This window comes from Megalops cyprinoides, chromosome 19 (assembly GCF_013368585.1).
Source record: "Megalops cyprinoides isolate fMegCyp1 chromosome 19, fMegCyp1.pri, whole genome shotgun sequence".
Classification (NCBI taxonomy): Eukaryota; Metazoa; Chordata; class Actinopteri; order Elopiformes; family Megalopidae; genus Megalops; species Megalops cyprinoides.
This window is the reverse complement of record NC_050601.1, coordinates 28,178,786-28,194,047: the sequence shown is the minus strand read 5'-3', so window position 1 is coordinate 28,194,047 and position 15,262 is coordinate 28,178,786.

Genomic DNA, 15,262 nt, shown 5'->3' with positions numbered 1-15,262 from the left:
GTCCACAATTAAATGCTCAAAAGGTTTTCTGTCAGATGGAATTGGATAAAGGGGGGCAAGTTTTATAACTTGATTTGGTTTCCCAGTCAACTGGCAAGTGTGGCAAGTCTTTACAAAATGAGCAACGTCTCTCTTTAGGCGTGGCCAATAGAAATGACGCATGATCCGGTCATATGTTTTCCTGACACCCAGATGACCAGACAATTCACCATGGGCTCTCTTCAAAACTAGATCTCGAAATTTAGCAGGCACCACAACCTGAAAAACAGGGCTAGCTATCTCTTCCCCACTAAACGGTAGCCATTTACGCACTAACAAATCTTCATGTAGAAAATAACCAAGAGACCTTATGAACCTGCTCAGCAGATTGAACTAGAGCAAACAAATCGGCTAGTCCTGCATCTTCTCACTGCGCTGAAATCAGTTCACTGCAAGACAAAGGAACGGGAAGAACTGGCAAACTAACAGACTTACTTACCAGACACACTAGTAGCATCCACATTAGCCAAAGAACAACTCATAGCGCAAGTCACTGCGCAAGATGGAAAAACCTCAGGAAAATCCACGGCGCATTTATCAGGCTCAGATACAGATGGCACAGCTCTGACAACAGGGGGCGGTGTTACATCACGCCATACACGTCCACCCGCCAAATTATTCCCCAAAATTACAGCTACCCCTTCCACAGGTAGTGAAGGTCGAACAGCTATTGTTACCTCTCCCTGCACCAAGTCTGACTGCAGGACAATCTTGTGCAAAGGAGCAGAAAACATTTGCAACCCAATACCTCTGATCAACACACTACACCCTGTACTTGATTTCGGGGAAAAAGGCAAAACAGACTCTAATATAAATGACTCAGATGCCCCTGTGTCACCAAGTATCCTTACAGCTACCTGTTCTGAGCTGCCAACCATGGACACATACCCTTCTGTAATGAATGGAGCATACTCACGCTCGTCATCCGTACTCTTTTCATCAGAAAAAGTCCCATCACAGATCACACTAGCATCCGCCCTTTGAACAGACTTACCCACTAGGACAGTTGGTCTAACCCCCTCAGGCCCTGCTGGAAAAGACTTCTTTGCGACAGACTGAGACATAGCAACTAAGGCTACCGGCCTTACAGAGTCATACTTACTTTTACCAGGCCTAGCCTTGCGCAACACAGGGCATTCATTTTTCCAATGTCCCTTCTCATGACAATAATGACAATCGGACCCAGAGTCTACTTTAGATCTAGAATTTAGATCCAATCTGGGAGCGGAAGGCCCCGCACCACCAGAAGATCTCCCCTGATGTGGTTCCTTATGGCCATACTCAGTACGAGAACTAAAATCCCTGATGTAGGCCTTATGGGTTAAAACATACTGATCTGCTAAAACTGCAGCTTCAGCTGATGACTTGACTTTGTGTTCATTGATATATGTTGCAATACAATCAGGCACAATGTTCTTAAACTGCTCCAACACCATCAAATCACACAATGCATCAAAGTCACCAACACCCTCAGATGCCAGCTAACGATGGAAGTGAGCATTTAGTTCTCGGGCCAACTCTACATGAGCCTGCCAATCAGCTTTCCGCCAGTTTCTAAAGCGCTGACGGTAAGCCTCTGGAACCAGCTCATATACCATCAGGACAGCTTCTTTAACCAAGCTGTAGATCTTTCGTTCAGCTCTTGTCAATGATATAAAAGCCTCCTGTGCTTTGCCTACCAGCACACTCTGTAAAAGCAAGGTACGATCCGAATCATCCCAACCCCTATCCTCTGCAATACTCTCAGACAAAGAAAAGAACATATCTGGATCCCTTTCATTAAAACGGGGCAACAACTTTATCATTTGGGCAATGTTAGGAACACCTATTGATCTAACCTCACCAGTGCCAGACTGCTCTAAACTCTCCAAAGCCCTAGCTGAAAGCTTACCTTCTAATATTAAACGCAGGCGTTCGGCTGCATGGGCTAATTTTTTCTCTTCCAACTGATGAGAAACTCAAATTTTCTCTATTTCCACCTGGCGTGCCTGTTCCATTTCCCTTAATTCATACTGACGTAGCTGTTCCTTTTCCCTCAGTTCAGCTTCGCATGCCTGCTCCTTTTCCCTTGCTCTGATCTTGTCTAGTTCCAATCTACGATCCAATTCACGTTCTTTTGATTGCTGCTGGAGCTGTAAAAGCAGTAGCTCCTTATGCTGTTCAAAAGTTAAGCCGTCATTCGAAAGCGATACCTCTACAGGCATAAGCAAAACACCCAATGCGTGAGGAGTCGATGCTGCAGTCGGCTCTTCCACATTGGAGGGAGAAGACAATGTCAGCACCTGTCTTTCCACTAGTTTCTCTTTTATGATACGACTTAACTGTTGTATTTTAATGCCCTTGCTTACAGTAACTTCAATCTGGAAATGTTCTGCTATTTTACGAAGCAGATCTCTAGTCAGACTCTCCAAAAGATCCTCCGTAGGAGAGGCCAGGAAAGTGTCCACGACCTCCATATTAACTGCAGGGCAATCTAATTAGGACTACCTACCACAAATCTGGACCAATATACACCTATTTACCAATCCGCTGTGAACTAGAAATCAAACACCATTAAAACCTTAAGAACAACAACAAAATCACAGCGTTAAGTGACTTCTGACATTTATTTCCTATATTAAACACCCCATTTGTCAGCAGCCCACTATTTATGCGCATGACACTAGTTGCGAAACAGCAGAAATAATACCAACAATAAGGAGCTTCCCCGCATCTAACTAATAACGAATCACCCTAAATAAATCTATGCCTAGTCTTCATGCCGCTCCCCAAGAGTTAAGTCACTTTAAGCACCAACATACCGCTGGTGGCAAATTATCCTGGCCGTAGCCCCTCAAGTCGCCAACCACGATGGTGCCCTCAGCCCGGGGATTAGCACAAAAATAACAAACACAAAACAGCAAACTACACAAAATTCTCTATAACCTAACGCAGGGTTAACCACGCTCCAATGGTAAAATATTTGTCACGGTCTCACAAACAATACCATACAGCACTTACCCAATCTTGGCTGCTCACAAACAGCCTGGTAATACCAAACTGGTTTCCCCCTCTCCACGCATTAAAACCAGCCATATGTTTGAGAAGATTCTCTTGACTTTTTGGCAAGGGAAAAAGGAATTTCCACACTTGACCAAGCTAGCTCAGAGGTATCTGGCCATACATCATCACTTGCTGGGAGACTGTTCAGTGCTGCAGGCAAAGTTTTTTGATTTGAACATTGCAACTTGTCTGATGGTACATTTCAAGAAATGATTCTTATAAGATTTAATGACCTAGGAGATTAACATTGTGTCTGCATGCTTTTCTGTAGAACTAATTGTCTGTCCTGGGAGAGTATGATTGTGTCTATGTATAGTGTGATGTGAAAGGAGACAATAAAACAGAGAAAAGTGACATCCTTTCATTTTTTCTCCAATGCATTTAAAAATGGTAAAACTACATTCATGAAATAATTAGGGGCCAAGCACCAAAGGTGCTAGGCACCTATTGTAATTGTTAGAATTTTTCATGATTATTATACTTTCTCCCCTGGGAGTCTATGGCAGCCCATAGAACCCCTTGGTGGATTTTTATGAAATTTGGCATATTGATAGAGGACAGTCCCAAGTATCCAGGCCTCAAATTTGGGGTCAATCCATCCATCTCTGTAGTGCCACCAACAGGCCAAACTTCAAGGTACATTTTTGCTTATAACTTTTGAACCGTTTGTTCTAGAGTTGTGATCTTTTTTCCCCTGAATCCTTGGTTCATCCCGATTTGAATGCACCCCTTGGCGTAAAAGTCCGCCATATTGGGTTTTCCGAACTAATTTTGCGAACTAGTCCTAGGCCGTTGATCCTATCACCACCAAATTTGGTACGTATCGTCTACAGATGGGTGTGACCAAAAGTTATTCAAAGAATTTTGCTAGGGCAACCAATGTGGCCGCTGTCGTCCAATGAATTTCCATGCTGAAGACACCAAAACAGGAAGTGAGCCATATGTCAGCAATGCTTGGTTGCAGTCATGCCAAAATTGGTACACTTTGTTGGTATTAGCAACACTGGGTATGCACCAAGTTTCATGAAATTTGGCCACTTGGTGGCGCTACATCATTAAAAATCATTAAAATACCCATTACTCTGGCAGAAAAGCAGATATCTCAACTAAATTTCTTGTGCTTCATCAAAGTTAAGGATCCTGTCTGGGAACTTATGAAACCTCCAAATCAGCCATTTTGTGTTTCATCCATCTTTGATTTTGTCAAAAACACATTTAACCACCTCCTCCTAGAGTTATGGCACAATGAGGTTTTGTGTATTACCTCTTTGGACCATTGTCTTTAACAGTTGTTAAAGGATAGTTGCCACGTTGAACAATGTGGCCGCAGTGTACCCACAAATTCACCTGTGAAGTCGCCATGAAGGAAGAGTGGCCATATCTCTGCAATGCTTTTGTTTATTGGCATAAAAGTCGATACACATGCTTACAATTAGGCCTGGGTGCCACACAGCAAGTTTAGTGAAATTTGGCCACTTTGGGGTGCTATACTGAAAAAGAGGTTTAAACAGCCATGTGTCCATGTACTTAGTTTTTAATGACATTTTGTTCTAATGGACATCACAAGGCACAGACCACACAAAGAAAAGCAGATATTGCAAACAATTTTTTGTAGCTCATTACATCATTACATATCAGAACAGCAGATGGCACCATTTATCTGAGATTGTTGAGTGGTATTAGAAATCCCAGTAGACTAGTTTATTTTTATTTTTATTTAAATATGGTAATTTCATCTAACAGATGTAGATAATATATCAGAGTACCTTTATTCAGTGTATTTTATTAAATTGATTTCAGATTGAGATTTCCTTTATTGTCATTTTATCATGCACTTGCGTACAATCAAGAATGAAATGTGGTTTCTCCTATATCAACAGTGTATATAAATTACAAAGAGAATTAAACCAAGATATATCCATAAACAATACACTCAGTTTTGAGGGGGGGGGGGGGCATGGGGGGATTAATGGTTCAGTGAAGGGGGTGGGGGGGGGGGGCATGGGGGGATTAATGGTTCAGTGGGGGTGGGGGGGGGGGGGGGGGCTGCAAGAGTGTTCATGATCTTCATAGCCTGGGGTATGAAGCTATTTAGAAGCCTGGTGGTATCAAATGAAATGATTTCTTTAAATAAATAAGATTTGATCTTCAAAAAGTCTTTTGCCAAAAAAAGGTGTTAAAAAATGAGGGGTCCTTTTCTAAACAGGGACATTTTATTATATTCAGTTAATATGATATGTTCTCTGCCATTTTTCCCATGATTTTGATTTTTTTCAAATACCCAAAAATTGCTCTCCTCCAACAGTGTTGGTACTTCTCATTGCAATGTCCCAAGAAGGCACGCTGCATTTTATGGCACTGCTTATGTTTAAGCTTGACATAGATGTAGTGGGGGACAGTGCGGTGGTGCAAATGGGTAGCAGTACTGCCTAACATTATGGAGGTTTCAAGTTCAGGGTGCATCTGCATTCAGTTTGTACCTTGTCCCTGTGTTCATGTGGCTTTCCTCTGGGTATTCTGGTTTTTCTACCACAGTCCAAACACATTCAGGTAATGTCAATTGGACACGCTATATTGCCCATAGGTGTGAGTGTAAGAGTGGGTGTCAATGTGTCTGTTCATCCTGTGATGGACCGGAGTCTTGTTCAGGGGTTTTTCTGAGTAGTTGTCTACCTGGTGGCCCTGTGGTGCTTGGCCCCTTCATTGCTGCTTGCAGCTATATTTTTTTATATATAGTCCAATCGAACTGAGCCCTGATTGGATAGCAATGGGTCACTGGAGTGAGGGGGAAAGAAGGCTTCTGGGAAATGGAGCCTTTTTTTTTAGTATTATGTATAACAGTGGCGGCTGGTGAGCTGGAAACATTACCTTTAAATCTACCATTACTTTCTATCTGTTCCTCTTTATCTTCCTTGATTAACATTAAAACAAATAATTCACAGAATAATGGACACCAATCTTCATGCTGTAGCTTTCGCAATAGTGTACAAACTACAGACAATCTGTGCAGTTTCGCGAGCATAATCATTTACTCTATGTACGCATTGGTGTCAATTATTCTGTGAATTATTTGTTTTATTGTTAATCAAGGAAGATAAAGGGGAACAGGTTGAAAGTAATGATAGATTTAAAGGTAATGTTTCAGCCTCCCCTGTTTCCAGCTCACCAGCAGCCACTGATGTATAATACATATATGCTCTATGTACAATAATGAACGGCATAATTTTACAGGGCCCTACACCAGTATTTTGAACTCAAGAGGAATTTGACTCAAGATGTCTAGGAGTCGCAGTGTGTGACAAGTGTGATATAATTCCATTTAATCATCAATAATCTATAAGCTTTCCCACTAACAAATTTGGCAAATCAAAATGATCATCAAAATTCATCACAGACTGGTTGCCTGTCTTGCTCTCAGCTCAGGTGATCTCACCTTTTGAACTCATTTTAGGAAAACTCTCTGTTGTTTCCAGCTATATGGAAACTACAGTGTCGTTTCCAGCTATATCTGTTCTTTCATGAACAATTTGTATGGATAGGATATGCCAACATAAGGCTACCAAAGTAGCTAGCTAGTCAGCTGATTCAGCTCAACATTAGCCAGCCTGTTGACTCACTTTGGTTCCGTTACTGGGTCAACACGATACACCTCCTGCTTCATCCATAGCAGCTAGCTATTGGCACAACTAATTGAGCTAGCTACGTCTCCTTTTTATACAAATTGATTTGCACAATAAAGGTATCCTACAGTTTTTGAAATATGAGTCTAGGTCCTGACTATGGTACTCCAGCATTTTCCATTCTCAAGGGCAGGTTTCCAGTCTGAAGGGAGCTCTGCCTTGTGGTCACTCGCTGACATGAACTCCCTGGTTTGAAATCAGTGACAGAGAGCATTTGCAGAGTTGCATATACTATAGATGTCTCCATTACATTGCATCATTGTCATTCACAACTTACATAGATTAAGGTTTTTATGTTATCATGTTATTTGTGTTATCAATTATGCTTACAATTCTGGGTTCAAGTACTTTGCCCAAGGGTACAGCACCAGTGCCACAGCAGGGAATCAAACCACCAAAATTTCATTTATCAGCCCTTCTCCTTACCACTATGCCACACTGCTGCCCCATAACAATGTGAGAGGCTGTGTTTTCTAAGGCTATCCTGTCTCTCTGAAGAAAGTGTAAGCAGGGCTTGTAGCAGATCAGTGACTAGAGGCAAATTCCCACAGTAGACAGCTTCACAATCCTTACAGCAGTGAAATGTGTAGGTAAATCCTTGGGGAAGCACTATCTCTCAAGATGTAACACATTCAGATGAGGTAGAAATATGTCTGTGATTATTTTCAGGATGCATGTATATATATTTTTCCCATCTGTCATAACAGAGATGCATGGAGACAAGCCTGGTCAGGACTAATTTGAGCTCCTGTACACATCTTTCTACAACAGAGTGCAGCCAAACACGAATGGGCCACACAAAGTGGAGACATGTAATTAGCAAATCAGAATACGAATGTCTTAGAAAATCCATTGAATGAGGCAAACCCTCATTTCCAGCAATGCACACTCATTTTGGGCAAACTCTATGGCGTCAGATTTATGTCAAAAGTCGCGAGCGCAGAAAACATTCTCGCGCACAATGCAGCCACCACGCGCAAGAGAATTTCTGCTTTGCGAGCGCTGGAGGGCATACGCGCTCACGCGGGCTAACTCTGCTGTCGAAATTGAGTTCTGGGGTGTATTCCAGAAAGCGGGTTTTGTTGAAAACTCAGTTTGTTAACCCCAGAAAAGGGAAACTTGGGGTTTTCGGTTCCAATAAAAGACAAAACTAAACCTCTGGGTTAGTTACCATAGTAACTTACTCTGTGAACATAACCTACTCTCTAGCAGGGGTGTATTCCAGAAAGGAGGTTCAACAAACTCTGAGATAAACCCTGACCTATGGGTTAATAGATAGGAAAGTCTGAGTTTACAGTTCCAATACAGCTGTTCTGGGTTAGTTCAATTAACTCTGAGTAGGTTTACCTCGAGTTACGCGCGTGCCCGACAACTATAAAAAGCCGTCATCAATAGAGCTCCGATTCATTGATTCGCCATGGCAACAGGCGAACGCAACCGTTCATCGTATTTCACGCCACTGGAACTAGAGATACTCCTAAAAGCTTACGGCGACTACGAACACATTATCAGGAGAAAAAAGTAACACAGCAGCTTCCGCAAAGGCAAGACAGGCAGCATGGGAGTCCATTGCTGCCCGAGTCAATGCGTACGTAACTTTGATAATGTAGATTGCTCAGCCTTTTCTCGTCTCTTAATAGCGTATGATCCTATTGAATAAATAGGCCCTATGAATAGGCTGGTGAATACCGTTGTTAAATGCTATTTCGGTTATTTGACCCTTATAAAATAGCAAGTGGCTTTGCATGAACTAGACCAACCTGCACGACGTGCAAAAGTGATATACTGTGAAGACAATCAAACTGGCCCTTACAAAAATAACTGCAGTTATGGGATTGAAAAACATTTTTTCGTGTAATAAATATATTGCATTTCCTGCATATTAACTGCAAATAATGCTTCAAATACTGCAGTTTCAATGCAGTTTTGATACTCAGAAAACTGCAGTTTCACAGTACTGCAGTAGGCAGTTATTTCTGTCTAAGGAGAATATCTATAGTTGCAGTTCCACTGGCCTGAAGCGCACATGGCAGCAGTTAAAAATGAAATATAAAAACATCGTGCAAACAGGTAAGGCATATGACTTTGGTTTGAATCATGTGTGTGTATATAGTGTGAAATTTAGGCTATTTATGTAGAGCTAAGTGTCGGTTTTAACATATAGGCCTAAGTGTTCCTTGAGATAGTAGGTAACTTTTTTTTTTTTTATTTTGCCTCTTTTCAACTAACAGAAAGACGGCGGAGGCCCACAAAATGGGTGGAGGACCACCACCACTACCTCTGACTGAGGCCGAGCAACTGGCTCTGAGCCAAAACACGGGGCGACCGATGGTTGAAGGCATCCCAGGAGGGAGCTCTTCTTAGCCCAGTGCTCCCCGCGACACAAGTGGCTACATAAAATGTCAGTGTATATGTGTTAGAAGACTGTGCAGTATGTGTAGGTGTGATGGGTGCACAAATACATCCATGGCTTTTTTCACTATTGTCTTTATAGTTGTAGATGGTGTCATCCACCTTCCAAGAGCATCCAGGAACCCCAACAGAAGCCCCTGCAGTTGTAAGCAATCTGAATTCCAGACATTTGGTTAAATGTACTCCCAATTGTACTGCTAACAGCTTGTTGTCTACAGCATGGTGATGATGACCATGGTGCTGGTTGTGGTTATCTTGATGAGGACACTGCCACAGCTGTCACAGAGGAGCCTTCTGCAAGGCCTACAGAGGTATATGTAGAAAAGGGCCACATGTTTCTGTCTCTGTCTTTGTCTTTGTCTTTGTTTGCGCACCACCCCCACCTCTCATAGGCACTTGTTTACGACTCAGTTGAAACCTGGCCAAACCGGTCCTGCTGCTCCCCTTATCAGCAGGACCCCCACCGGTAACTCGAGTCACAGGCGCACCCCCGAGGACGGCCCCCAGGTCACCATTTGCCCTCGGACCTGCCCGTATCCTTTGGCCACCAATCAGGGCCTCAATAGGGCCGGGGATACGGGACAAGATAAAGGTGGCAGTGACCTCCCCCACCTCAGTACCACAACAATCTCTGGGAGGTGAAGAACTGGGGAGACCAAGCCTTTGGGGACAAAACCTTGTGCTGTTGTTGTGTGCGTCTGTGCCAAAGGAACCACACACACCCATACCCCACAAACCCTCGCATCCATCCGTTCAAAATCCCCAATAAACACCTGAACCCGGAACCTGACTCCTGTGTCCTGACCGACACCCCACTGTGATAGCAAAGTAGCCTGAACCTAGTACGGGTGAAACTGCCCCCTCAGTTTCAGTGGTCCTTCGAGCCGGATCAGTGCTGTTGCAGTGGAAATGTCAGGCACACCGGGTTCAGCTCCTCCATCCGCAAGCCGCGCTCGCCGTGAGACCCGTCGCCCGGTCCACCACGAGAGCTACGAGGTCCAGTATGTGGGGAAAAGCACCCACAGACCTGCGGACGTCCATGCCAGTGAGCAGGAGGGACAGGCCGAGATGACCCCCCTCAGGACGCCAGAGAGGAGTTCCCCAGTCCGGCAGGGTCAATCACCCACAGCCCCACACAGTCAAGACAAACTGGTGCAGCAGCTCGTGGACACCGTGAGGCGACAGAGCGAGCTCATGGAGCGCATGCTGCAGCGCTCTGCCACCTCCACTCCCTTCAGCGCCAGGTCCTCACGCCGGAGCTCAAGGCAGCCATCACCCCAGACGGCCCGCACCCAGCCGGTGCAGTCAGGAACACACCCAGCCCTTGTCCAGGAGCTGACAGATCACCTCCATCGGATGCAGCTGTCATCATCGCCCCCGACGCCGCCGCCAGTCAGCCGCTCCTCGGCGTCCATCTCCAGTGCCCTGTACCACCTGCCACCGGGGCAGGAGGGCACCCTGACAGACAGTGCCACGCCCAGCCAAGTGTTGCCACGGCAACCAGCCCCTCCACAGCAGCATTCCCTGCTGCCACTGCAGGTGCACCCAACCCACCAGGGGGAGCACCCACAGGGCCAGCTCCCTCAGCTGCCCTGCAGCCTGTCTCAGCCTCAGCCGAGTTTTCCCCCGGCCATGCAGACTGTGACTGCAGACCAGAACCCAGTCCTCCTGCAGCCCACTCAGTATCTGCCGCAGGGACCAGTAATGGGCGTGCCCTCATACCTGACGCCCTACCCACAACCGGTTGCCACCCTGCCCTCCCACTGGCCAACGCAGCACCCTGGAGCAGTGATGACGTCTCCACCACAGACAGCAGGAACAGCGCCCCCTGCTGTGCGAAGACGGTCCTACAGGAGGGTGGAAGGTCCGACCTTCCCAGACCTGACCAAGGAGGATGAGACCGAGTACACCATGCTCCGGATGGCCCTTGACAACCTGCTCGATCCAGAAGAGACCGAGCAGTACAAGTACCACATCCTCCTGGACCACCTGAAGGTCGACCAGGCCCGGCGGCTGGCACTCGCCTTCTCCAAGGCCCCAGACCCCTTCACAAGAGCAGTGAAGGCGCTGGATGACCGATACGGGCAACCACGCCAGCTGGCATCCCGGGAGATTAAGGCTATCATGGCCTTACCTCCAATCCGGCCAGGGGATGGGCAGGCCTTCGACGACTTTGCCCTCCGCATCCACGCCCTGGTGGGACTCCTTCAGACTATGGGGGGACAGGGCCAAGCTGAGCTAGCCTGCGGCTCGCACGTGGAGCGCCTCCTGGAGAAGCTCCCATCTGAGCAGTTCAGCAGGTTCAAAAGGTACATCAGCCGACTCAGGCCCGAGTCCATGATGTACACCCTGCTGGACTTTGCAACCTGGCTCCAGCTAGAGGCCCGCTGCCAGCCAAGGAGAGAGCGCCCCCCCGCTGGACAGAAGGAGCAGCGGCCTGCACCAGAGCCCACCAGGTGGAGGGCCAACATCCTGCACGGAACCAACCAGGCCACCAGCACCGCAGCCCCGAAGTCATCCCCAGCAGCGCCACCTGCTGGGAACCTCAGGGGGAGGAAAGACGCATACTGCCCCTACTGCGACAACGCCGAGCACTACCTCAGCCAGTGCACCGCCTTCCAGCGGTTCTCCAGGGACGAGAAGGTGGCCTGGATCAAAGAGAACCAGAGGTGCTGGCGGTGTGCTCGCGCTCATCAGGCTGCGCAGTGCACCCTGAAGCGGCCCTGCAGTACCTGCAACGGCAAGCACCTGCAGGTACTGCACGATGTGAATGAGAGGTCCGGGGAGAGGACACGCCCAGCCGTCCAGACTCTGTACCTGGACCGGCCGAGTGGCCACAACCCTGTGATGCTCAAAGTTATCCCAGTCTCCCTGCATCACAAGGGCTGGTCCACAGAGACCTACGCGGTACTGGACGATGGTTCTGAGCGGACAATCCTCCTCCCAGCCGCAGCCAAACAGCTCCACCTGCAGGGCAAAGCCGAAGATCTGGCCCTTCGCACCATACGGCAGGAGGTCAATATCCTCCACGGGGCGGCCGTGTCATTCAAGATCTCCCCTGCGTCCGGACCGAAGAGGACGTACTGGATACGAAATGCATTCACCGCTGACCACCTGGCCTTGTCAGAGCACTCCTATCCAGTGGCAAAGCTGCAGAAGAGGTATGCACACCTCAGAGGCCTCCCGCTACAGTCCCTCAACCAGGTGCGCCCACTCCTGCTGATCGGGGCGGATTACACCCGCCTGATCACCCCAATCGAGCCAGTACGTCTGGGCCCACCAGGGGGCCCAGCAGCAATCAAGACCCGGTTGGGCTGGACACTCCAAGGGCCGGCACAGCGCCTTCAACGCCGCACCTCTCCCCCCAAATGTCTGCTGACCTCAGTCAGCAAACCCAGAGAGGACAGTACACATGGCAAGCCCCGGTTGGGGTTGGCTGAACCCAGCCAACGAGGCCAGCATGCTGCGTTCCCCCACCAAGGAGCAAATAAGGGACCCGCGAGACCAAGTGGAGCAGAAGTGGAGGATGCTGCAAAGCGGCAGGAACCCAGCTTCTGTGGGCTAGTGGCAAGGAACACAAGCCCCTCCCTCCTAGAAGGCAGCCCAGTCAGTGGCTCCCAAGAGCTACCGGAAGGGACTGCACCGTCCCTTTACGGGGCGGCTGATCAGGCCAGTGAGCCCTCAGCCACCAAGCACCCAACGGCAGAGGCCCAGCTCCTCAAGAGAGCTCAACGAGGCAGCTTTCAGGAAGAGCCCACTGGTTTGGAAGCAGGCAAGCCAGTGCCCTTCAGCAGCCACCTGACAACCCTGTCGCCCAGGTCGAGTGGCTTCAGCCTGGTACGTAAGTCCTGGACTCTGCGAGGAAGGGGGTCCAGTCGACGGCACCAACAGAGCAGCGTGAAATGGAAGCGACGGCGAGCTAAGCCTGTGGTCCCGAAGGAGACGGACCTCCCCCCTGCTCGCCTGCAAACCTCCAACTCCACCAACATGGCCTACCCTCCACCGTGTGAGAGGCCGTGTTGTCGCCGGTGGAGCTGGCAGAGACGGATTGGTTCGGACTGCAAAGGTACAGGTCGAGGACCGGACCTACACCCGCCCAGTTGCTCAGCTGGTTGTGCTCCCAGCCATACCTGATGACACAACCGAGCACCCTTCGAAAGTATGATGTGGCCCTCTGTATGGAGCAAATTTCCACAAGAAATTTGGGGGCGGCTGTAGAAAAGGGCCACATGTTTCTGTCTCTGTCTTTGTCTTTGTCTTTGTTTGCGCACCACCCCCACCTCTCATAGGCACTTGTTTACGACTCAGTTGAAACCTGGCCAAACCGGTCCTGCTGCTCCCCTTATCAGCAGGACCCCCACCGGTAACTCGAGTCACAGGCGCACCCCCGAGGACGGCCCCCAGGTCACCATTTGCCCTCGGACCTGCCCGTATCCTTTGGCCACCAATCAGGGCCTCAATAGGGCCGGGGATACGGGACAAGATAAAGGTGGCAGTGACCTCCCCCACCTCAGTACCACAACAATCTCTGGGAGGTGAAGAACTGGGGAGACCAAGCCTTTGGGGACAAAACCTTGTGCTGTTGTTGTGTGCGTCTGTGCCAAAGGAACCACACACACCCATACCCCACAAACCCTCGCATCCATCCGTTCAAAATCCCCAATAAACACCTGAACCCGGAACCTGACTCCTGTGTCCTGACCGACACCCCACTGTGATAGCAAAGTAGCCTGAACCTAGTACGGGTGAAACTGCCCCCTCAGTTTCAGTATACATCAACCTAATTTGTCTTGCATAACTGAGGATTTGACAGGTTGAAATGTATAGAAGTGATGTGACGAAGGTGAGTGAATTTTATGCCAGGACCAGCCATCAACGAGCACAGCACATATGACTGTGAGATGTTATGTTCCTGGTTCCAGTTATGCAAGTACAATGGAACTGTAAACTTAATACTATCCCTGTGTCTCTGCAGTTACCTGTAAAGGACTTGTATAAAGTGCACCTTTTGAAACAGATAGAAAAAACAGAAGTTGAAAAGACTTATCTGTCAAAGCTTATTAAAAAGACAGATTTGGAAATTCAGCTACTGGAACACCAACTAGAGGTGGGTGTATGGTCATGGTTACATTGTGTGAAATGATGGAACAATATGTAAATGTTCCATTTGTTTTAGGAAATAAAGAACAACAGATGATGGCTAGTTTTCTCGTCTTTATTTCTGACCAGGGTTGATTTATGCAAAATGATTTCTGCAAATGGTGTCCCAGACAGCCCTGCCATCCAGGAAATCTGCCAGAGGGATGGGGTCATCATTTTCAGTTTGTATGGCAGGGTGCTGCTCTCCTTTAATTGTAGCAATATTATGAAGAACAACACATGCCACAATGATGTCGCATGCTCTTTCAGGGGATACTGAGTTTACGCAGACACTGAAACCTTGCTTTGAGCACGCCAATTGTCATTTCAACCCATGCTCTGGTCCTGCTGTGGGCTATGTTGAAGCGTTGTTGTGGGCCTGGTTCTGGGTCTGGGTAAGGGTGTCAGGGCTCAGGCAAGGACTCAGGCGCGGACCATGGGAGCTTCGGGTTCCAAGCATCTTTAATGAAATCGTCAGGCAGATCGCAAATCAGAAACGGGCAGGGTCGAAAACTGGAAGGCAGTCCGTGGGCAGAATGAGGATCGGGAACCGGGTAGGCAGGCAATCAGGCGAACGTAGCAAGGCGGCAGGCAAAAACGAGGTCAGGATACGAGCAGGGTCGAAAATGAGAAACACGCAGACAGAAGAAAACGGCGGGGACGAAACAGGAGAAACACACTGTGACGAACTAGCAACAGGACAGGGAAAAGCAGGGAAGATATAGGGCAGGGCTGACGAGGGGATAGGAAGCAGGTGTGCAGGCAATCAGGCGGGCGGAGACCGGGCGGGGAGCGGGGCAGGGCTATAACACAAGGAAAACAAAAGCACAACAGCTAAGGAGGTGGAGCACTGACAAAGGGGTCATCAGATGAGGTAGACAAGGATATCCTCTGTCTCCCAGAAGGTGGCCTACAAACTCTCCTGAAATGACAGTGAACATATTTTGAGA